The 8001-nt window shown below is 43.6% G+C and overlaps 1 protein-coding gene across 2 annotated transcripts in view; it reads left to right on the top strand.

Moving 5' to 3' along the window:
• The first annotated feature begins 5706 nt into the window (after positions 1-5706).
• Positions 5707-8001, top strand: part of Lsm6 (LSM6 homolog, U6 small nuclear RNA and mRNA degradation associated) — a 15178-nt gene continuing 12883 nt past the window's right edge. Inside the window, exons 1-2 of one of the 2 annotated variants that reach the window (XM_021220432.2) lie at positions 5707-5811; positions 6726-6827. The gene's annotated coding sequence lies outside the window, so the exon portion shown is untranslated. The remainder of the gene's footprint in view (positions 5812-6725; positions 6828-8001) is intronic. The other variant, XM_021220433.2, reaches the window with a different exon arrangement.

Genomic DNA, 8001 nt, shown 5'->3' with positions numbered 1-8001 from the left:
GAGAGAGAGAGAGAGAGAGAGAGAGAGAGAGAGAGAGAGAGAGAGAGAGAGAGAGAAAGACAGCTTCTAATGCTAAAGGTTACTGAGAACTAACATTTGTCTTAAAATTCTGTGTTCTCTGTGGGTAAAGGTCTGGAGTCTTAGGATTGTTCTAGAGCTTGATCCTGTTTGTTTACAATTTACTATACTTTACACCAACAGGTCGGTGGAAGCAGCCTACACCAGCAAAGCAGATGGATTTGATATTCCACACTGGAAAATTAAGGACATCTGGTTTTTTGCTATAAACAATTTTTGAAAGTCTAAACATAAAGCATGGGTCCAATTCATCAATATGTTGGAATGAATTTAGTCATTATATGTCATAATAGAATGAGTTGTGTATTTTTTCTGTAGGGAACAAAAAAAAAACCTTAAATTGTCACATTATCAGTTAAAACCACATTAGAAATAAACAGTTGAAAATTGAAAGCAAGCTTATTTGTAAGCAGCTTGGTAGAGGTATATGGAGTAAGGTGGAAGGAGAAACCCTTGAAGATATAAAAATGCATTTTAAGCATTAGAATAAGTGCATAACCTGGCAACCTTTTGCTGATAGCTAAAATACGCCCAAGTCTCATGTGCCGTTCTTTATTTATTCAAGCTGCCCATGCAGTTTGGATTAGCTCCACTGCAATGGAGGCCGGGAAGCAGAGTGTCGGAATGTGTACCACAGGTTTCCAACATAAACTGTAATTCATGAAGGCCAATGCACCTCTTTTCCTTGTAGCTGGGTAACCATTTATGTTTGAGGTGAAGATGTTAATATGGAAATTTTCTGAGCTCGGAGAAAGGACGAACGCTACCATTCTAATTTATGACCTTTCATATAAGGCCAAATGTAAAGGCAGCTTCAATTGTTTCATATCCCAGAGCCAGCACATAGCAGATGTATGAAATTTGGAGTGTTAGACATAAACTTTTATTACCAAATTATAAATAATTTCCCCCACTTATACTGTTCACCTTTCAAGTTCATCTTGATTAAAATACAAGGGCAGTTTTACAGCGATTTCACCATATTCTGCAGCTAGGAGAGGCTCTCTGGAGTTCACAGCGGAAAACGCCACAGTGTTCGGGGAAACTTGCTTGTGGGGTTCCGACCCAGAGCTCATTGACTGAAATCCATGCTACACCAAAATGATAGTAATGAAGTCCAAACCCTTGTATGGACTTATCAAACACATCTGAAACCAAGTGCTCACAATGCAGAATGGAAACCTCATTTTATGTAAAAACAAAGACATACTGGCTTTTGTGATTATTTAAATGAAAAATATTTTTCATAGGCTTAAAGATTTAAGTACTTGGCCCCCTGATGGGGGTGCTATTTGGGGAGAATAAGAAGCTCTTAGGAGGTACAGCCTTGCTAGAAGAAGTACCTTACTGTGGCTGCAGTGGTGAATGTGTCCGTGGGAGTTGAGGTGGGGGAANTCAGAGATCTACAACCTGGCCCGGCCCCAGCTTTCTGGTATTTCTGTCTGTCTCTCTGTGTCTATGACTGTTTGTGTCTGTGTGTCTGTGTATTTAAGTGTCTGGGAGTCTGGGGGTCTTGGTCTCTTCCTCCCTTCTGTCCCCACCTTGCCCTCCACTTCTATGCCCCCTCTCCCACCTCCCTCCTCCTCAGCTTCATTCATATGGATGAAGATGTGATCTCTCAGCTTTCTGCTCTGCCGATCTACTGCAGTGCCTTCCAAACCATTATGGACTCTCTGGAACTGTAAACTCTTTCTTCTATGAGTGCTGTTGGTCATGTTTTATCACAGCACTAACAAGTTACTAATGCCCCTTTCCTTAGTCATTTGCCTCTCAATCAATTAGCATATGAAAATCTCAGAAGATGTTCAACTCTGGAGTCAAATCAAGAATGTCTTCTCATTTGTTTTCACAAATAGCATGGCTTAGCTGTTTCTATTATCGAGACTGAAGGTCAAGGAGAGGCCTGGGTCCCTGCCAGTGTGTCATACTGGCTAATGCAGGATTCAAACAAGATCAGTCAAAGTTCTTGGAAGTGTAATGCTGATGTTCAATATCCAAATATGCTTTGGAAAATGTTGGCCAATCCAATTCAATGCCTGTTTCTATCATCCTGTCAGTCATACACTCGCAGGGCTGATGTATACTTCATGGGATGAACCAGGCATGAGTCCTTCTCTTCTAAAAACATGACACTGAAGAACAGAGATTTTCAAAGGCTACAAAGAATTGCTTTGAGGCTGAGACAATGCTTCAGTCAGTAAACGGCTGGCAGGGCAAACAGAGGACCTGAGTTTTATCCTTAGGACCCACATAAAAAGCTAGTCATGATGGGGTATGTGTGTAGTCCCAGTTCTGGAGAGGCAGAGGCAGGTAGATCCATAGGCTTGTTGGTAAGCCATATTAACTGAGTAAACAAGCCCTGGATCACAGTGAGAGACCCTGTCTCAAAACAGAGAGATGGCTCAGTGGTTAGGAGCACTGACTGCTCTTCCAGAGGTTCTGAGTTCAATTCCCAGCATCCACATGGTAGCCCACAAAGTCTCTGTAAGAGGATCTGATGCTCTCTTCTGGTGTGTCTAAAGAGATAGACAACGTACTCACATACACAAAATAAATAACTCTTTAAATGTGTGTGTGTGTGTTCTAAGAAATGACACTCAACATTGTCCTCTGGCATATATATGTGCACCTCTAACTTGACAATAATTCAAAAATGGACCAAAGACCGGAGCAGATGCATGACAAGAGAGGACATCCATCTGTCACCACACATAAGGAAACATGCCCCACATCACATGTCAGTAAGAAACTAAATTAGAACAATAAGATTCTCTAGGGTGCTCCTCAGAGTGACCCAGATCTGAAATACCGGGGATGTGAAGTGCTAGTAAGGATGGGGATCGGCAGAAGCCACAGCTCCATGCTGGGGGCATGGGAAAAGGAGGGATGTGCTCAAAACAGTGCAGCAGTCCTTGCAGATCTAAACACTTACTGTATGACCCAGCACCAGTTACTTAATGTTTGTCCAAATGGCTTAAAACTTAAGCCATTTAAGACAGGACTGGGGAAGTAAAATCAGTGATGCAGAGTGCTTGTGACTCTTCCAAAGACCGAAGATCTGCTCCGAGCATCCCAATCACCTACAACTCCAGCTGGAGGGGATCCATCACTTTCTTCTTGCACCAGCACCCACATGCAGGTGCACATGTGTGTGCACCTATACAGACACATAAGTTTTAAAAATAAAATTAAAGGGGTGAGGAAGTAGCTCAGCAGTTAAGAGCACTTGTTGCTCGTGCAGAGGACCTGAGCTCAGTCCTAGCACCCACATGGCTGCTCACAATCATTAGTAATTACAGGTGCAGGGGGTCTGAACCCTCTTCTGGCATCCACAGGCACTGGGCACACAGCTAGTGCAGAAAGCAGTTATTCTCATAAAGTAAATAAAAATCTTTTAAAAATTAAAGATTCAAAACTATTCCGCCCAAACACCTACATGGCGATATTTATAACACCCTTTGGTAGCTGCCATAGCTCGGACACAACCAGGCTGACCCTTAGCGAGTGAGTGAAAACAAACCTGCTGGATCCGAGCAGACCACTCAACACTTAAAGGACACGACTTATGAAGGCCTGGAGGGACCCAAGCGGATCTGAAAAGGCTTGGTCACAGGGTGACAAGTAGTGACACTATGAAGGACAAAATCACCATGAAAGGAAGGTAACACGTGACTGGCATGGCTGAGAGGCAGGCTGAAGCCCAGACGGTGTTCCCTCTAATGTTATAAATGAGTATCTCTATGTCATAAATGTGGATACATACATTATGCATGTGTCAAAACCCGTACAGTGTGTATCAGTGTCAACCCTGACCTCTGTATAATAATTCAGGCATATTAGTCTAACACTGAGCTAAGTAAACCGAGATAAGCTTTTCTGAATTATTCTTGTGATATTAAGAAGTCTCCCTAAAAAATTAATGTTATGCGCAGGATTTTAAAGACTGGCTTTTGAACAAGAATCTGGAAGAAGTTTTGCACAAGTTTTTCTTGTAAATACAGTAAAAGATGCTGGCAAGTGCACACACGGAATGTTGGAAAGCTGTCTGGTGTTTTGGTAAAGGCCAGTTCTAAGCTGCTGAGGGGTTTCTTGAGATAACCACAGATTTATACATTTGTTGGCCCAGCCAATTGTTGCCTTGGGTCTTTATAGACTTGTGCCCTCGAAGACAGTGGCAACTATTCTGCAGATGAACCAGGCTCCCAAAACTCTTCTGTCTGTTCACCAGCCAGACTCAGAGGCTGCATCACAGCTCTGTGCTAAAGTGAGAGCAGCTATGCTTATATCCATGTCTACCTACCTATTTCAATCTCTATATAATACGTATATCATAATTACAGTCAGTAAGAAATGTAGTATGTAGCACAATTTGATTTTTTTTCTTTTTTCTTTTTTTAGACAAGGTCTCAAATAGCCCAGGCTGGTCTCAAACTCATTTTGTAGCTGAGGATGATCTTGAATTTCTGATTTTCCTGCACTCATGTCTGGGTGCTAGGATTACAGGTGTGTGCACCACTATGCCTACCACCGTGGTGCCAGAGATCATGCAGACTAGACATGCTACCATGGAGCTAAATCCTCAGCCCCCAATTTGACCTATAAAGCAGTTTTTATTTTAGGGACAGGGTATAGCATGTTCCTTCTTTGATTTAAATGTGGCTTTACCTGTGTTTCTAATTTTATATTTCAAGAGCCTAAAATTCTGTTTTATCAATGTCTGTAATTATTTGGTCTTGACATCAACTGGAATTTTACAGACAGACAGACAGACAGACAGACAGAATGATGTTCCTGTTCTTTACCAAATTCCACCCAGTTGTTCACTGTCTGGGATGCCAATCAAAGGCACGTAGAAAAAGAGGAATCCACTTTGTGTTTCAGAAAACAATTCTTCATCTTAGTTCCTGTAACACCTGTCAGGGTATGTAACTGTTGTTTGAAGGTATTATAACTTTGTTGAATGTTAAACAGCAGAAACAGAATTAAAATTTAAAATATAAATATAAAATATAAGTTAAAATATAAAGAGATGGTGGGAGTAGAAGAAATCGTCTTCCTGTGATTTCCTTCCATAAAGAAAAAGCATGCATTAAGAATTCATGAAGTATCCCTAATCAAGTTCCCATACACTACTTAAATAGTATCTGCATGCAATTTCCAATTAAACTAATTTGTAATGTCTTTTAATTGATGCCATTATAATTCAGAGTTGCTTCGGATTATTATTTTTTGTTTCAGCAGTCCCATGGAAACAATCTGTTCATACTTTTAATTTATATGCAGAAGTTAGTTTGAGGGTTTGAGGCTTTTAACTTTTATTTGTTTTAAATTATTTAAGGCTATTTCGGGGTATTCAACAGCCGTTGTTTTTAACTGTAAGTTTCCATTTTCCTTAATACTTTAAGGTTCTTTACTGTAAACACACACACAAAGATCACTTCTAGCTTTTAGTTGGTTGTTTTGCTTTCGTATTCGATTTTCTGGCAAAAGAGAGAATATCAGAATATCGGGCTTTTCTTCAAACCCTAGGTGCCGATGGTACCATTAAAGAAGCCGGTTCTTGGAAACCAGCTCACTAGCGCGTTCTGACTGATTTTGATCCCCGCGGGTCGCCATAGGCAAGGAGGACGCTGATTGGATGAGATGGAAAGCGCGCTGCCGGGGGCGGTTTCGGTTTTCGGCGCGCGCGTCCGCGGAGGCCCGGCCTGTGAGCGTTCTGGATCCGGCTGCGAGGTGAGGCCCGCGGCCCGGGAGGGACGAGTGGGTGTGGGCGGGCGCTCCGCGTGGGAGCGGCTGGCCTAGGCCGCGGCTGGTCCGGGCTGGCGGGGAGCGGCTCGAGCCGTGGCCGGGCCTGCGCCTCAGGAGACGCTCGCTCGTCCGGGCCACGCGGGCTCGCGGTGCCGGGCGCGCTCCCGTGGTGCGCGCGCTCCGCGCCGATCGGGGTGAGCGGCCAGGGTTACGGCGGCGCGCGACTTGGGCGCCCTCCGCCACCCGCGAGCCCTGCGCGACGGAAAGTCGTAAAGACGGACGAGCGGAGGGAAGGGTCCTTGCTGACGGCCTCAGCTCACCAACCCCCTCTCTCGTGTGTGGGCCTGTTTCTGTTTCAGCTAAGACCACCACGTTTTGTAACCACCTACCAGTATTTAATTTTATACTTACATTAAAATGAGACAAGTTGTGATTTTTAAAATCCATTGATCTCGTTTGGGTCCCCTGTTTGATTGTGTGGGTCTCATAGATTATTCAGCTGTTTCCCCGACTGACGCCTTTGGGTGTGAGCTTTTGCTTCATCCCGTACGATACCGTGATGCCTTAACTTTTATTTCTCAAATTTTCTTCAGTTACTAGCATAGATGGTTCTTGTACATTGCGAGGCTGGTTCTTCTTAAAGTGTTAGTAATTTATCTGGTTCCTGTACGACGCGGGCTCTTCAAAACGGTGAAAGTGCCTACTGTGGTTCTAAAGTAGCAAAGCACAACCTCTCTTTGGAGTGAGTGAGTGAGTGAGTGAGTGAGTGAGTGAGTGAGTGAGTGAGTGAGTGTGTGTGTGTGTGTGTGTGTGTGTGTGTGTGACTGCACATGTTAATCAGATGCTGGAACAGGAAGAGACAGCCAGTACCCATCTAGCCTAACTCCCTTATTTTGCAGATGAGCCTGGGGCCGTGACAGGTGAAATGGTGATGATTTACCCAAGCTGCACAGATAATTAAGTAGCAGAGGAGATTAGAACTCAGGTTTCCTGCCTCCCGAGTGAGTACCCTTAACTACTGCAGCAGCTCTTCTCTCACTGAAGGGTGGCCTGCCAGATAACTGAGTCTCTTCAAAGAAAGTTCTGTTTTAACTCCTGGCTTGTTTCTTCTTGTGGATTGAGGGACTGGAAAGTAGAAGTTACATTTTTGTGTCCAGCACTAGGAATTTATTTATTTATTTGAATGTCAACCCTTTCAAGATTTTGATGATTGCTCCCAGCTTCCCTGTGTTGGGATCAAATACTTCTGATAAGTGCTACAGTTATCCCTCCCAGTACCAAAAAGTGCATGGATGTTCAAGTTTCCTCTGTGTTTGCATATAACCTGTGCCGTCTTCCTGTGCCCTTCACATCATCTCTAGCTTACTCACAACGTGCCATTTAGTGTAAACGGTTGCAGTAGAGTATTGCTTAGGGAGTGACTGCAAGGGGGAAGTCTGTGTCTGGGAAGCGGAGAACCCGTTGGACATGTAATTACAGCTTCATTTTACCAGGGGAGCCAAGGTTGGCTGGATCCATAAACACTTTAAACCCATAGACACAGAGGGGCTTATATACTCAGCATCTGTTCTCATTCCAAGGCTTGACTTTCCTAAAATCCTATGTTGTTTAAGCCAGAAAACTGAGGGAGAGCGAACAAGGTGGTGACTAGGGCTTCCTGGCAGCGTTTCTGTCAGTTGACCACTCAGTCCTTCGTTGTATCGTACTATCCTCTACGCCAGCAGTTCCCACCCCGAGGTCATACCCCCTTTGGGGTGTCTGACGACCCTTCCTTAGGAGTCGCATGTGATTATCAGAGATTTACATTACAAATCATAACAGTAGCAAAATTACAGCTATGACATAGCAACAAAAATAACTTCATGGTTTGGGGGGGTCACCATACCATGAGGAACTGTACTAAAGGATCATACATTAGGAAGGTTGAGAACCACTGCCTGTGCCCTTCACATCATCTCTAGCTTACTCACAACGTGCCATGTAATGTAATGGTTGCAGTAGAGTATTGCTTAGGGAGTGTTGAGGGACATCCCTGACCTCCGTAAACTAGATCCTAGTTACCACTCTTCTGTAGTGACAATACATACTGTAGACGTTTTCAAATGTCTCCAGGATGGGGCACAAAAATCAACTCTGGTTGAGAACAGCTTGCTTTTTTTTTTTTTTTTTTTTTTT

Source organism: Mus pahari, chromosome 20, assembly GCF_900095145.1.
Source record: "Mus pahari chromosome 20, PAHARI_EIJ_v1.1, whole genome shotgun sequence".
Classification (NCBI taxonomy): domain Eukaryota; kingdom Metazoa; phylum Chordata; class Mammalia; order Rodentia; family Muridae; genus Mus; species Mus pahari.
Note: the sequence above shows the minus strand (reverse complement) of the source record. Positions and strands in the feature narration are given on the sequence as shown.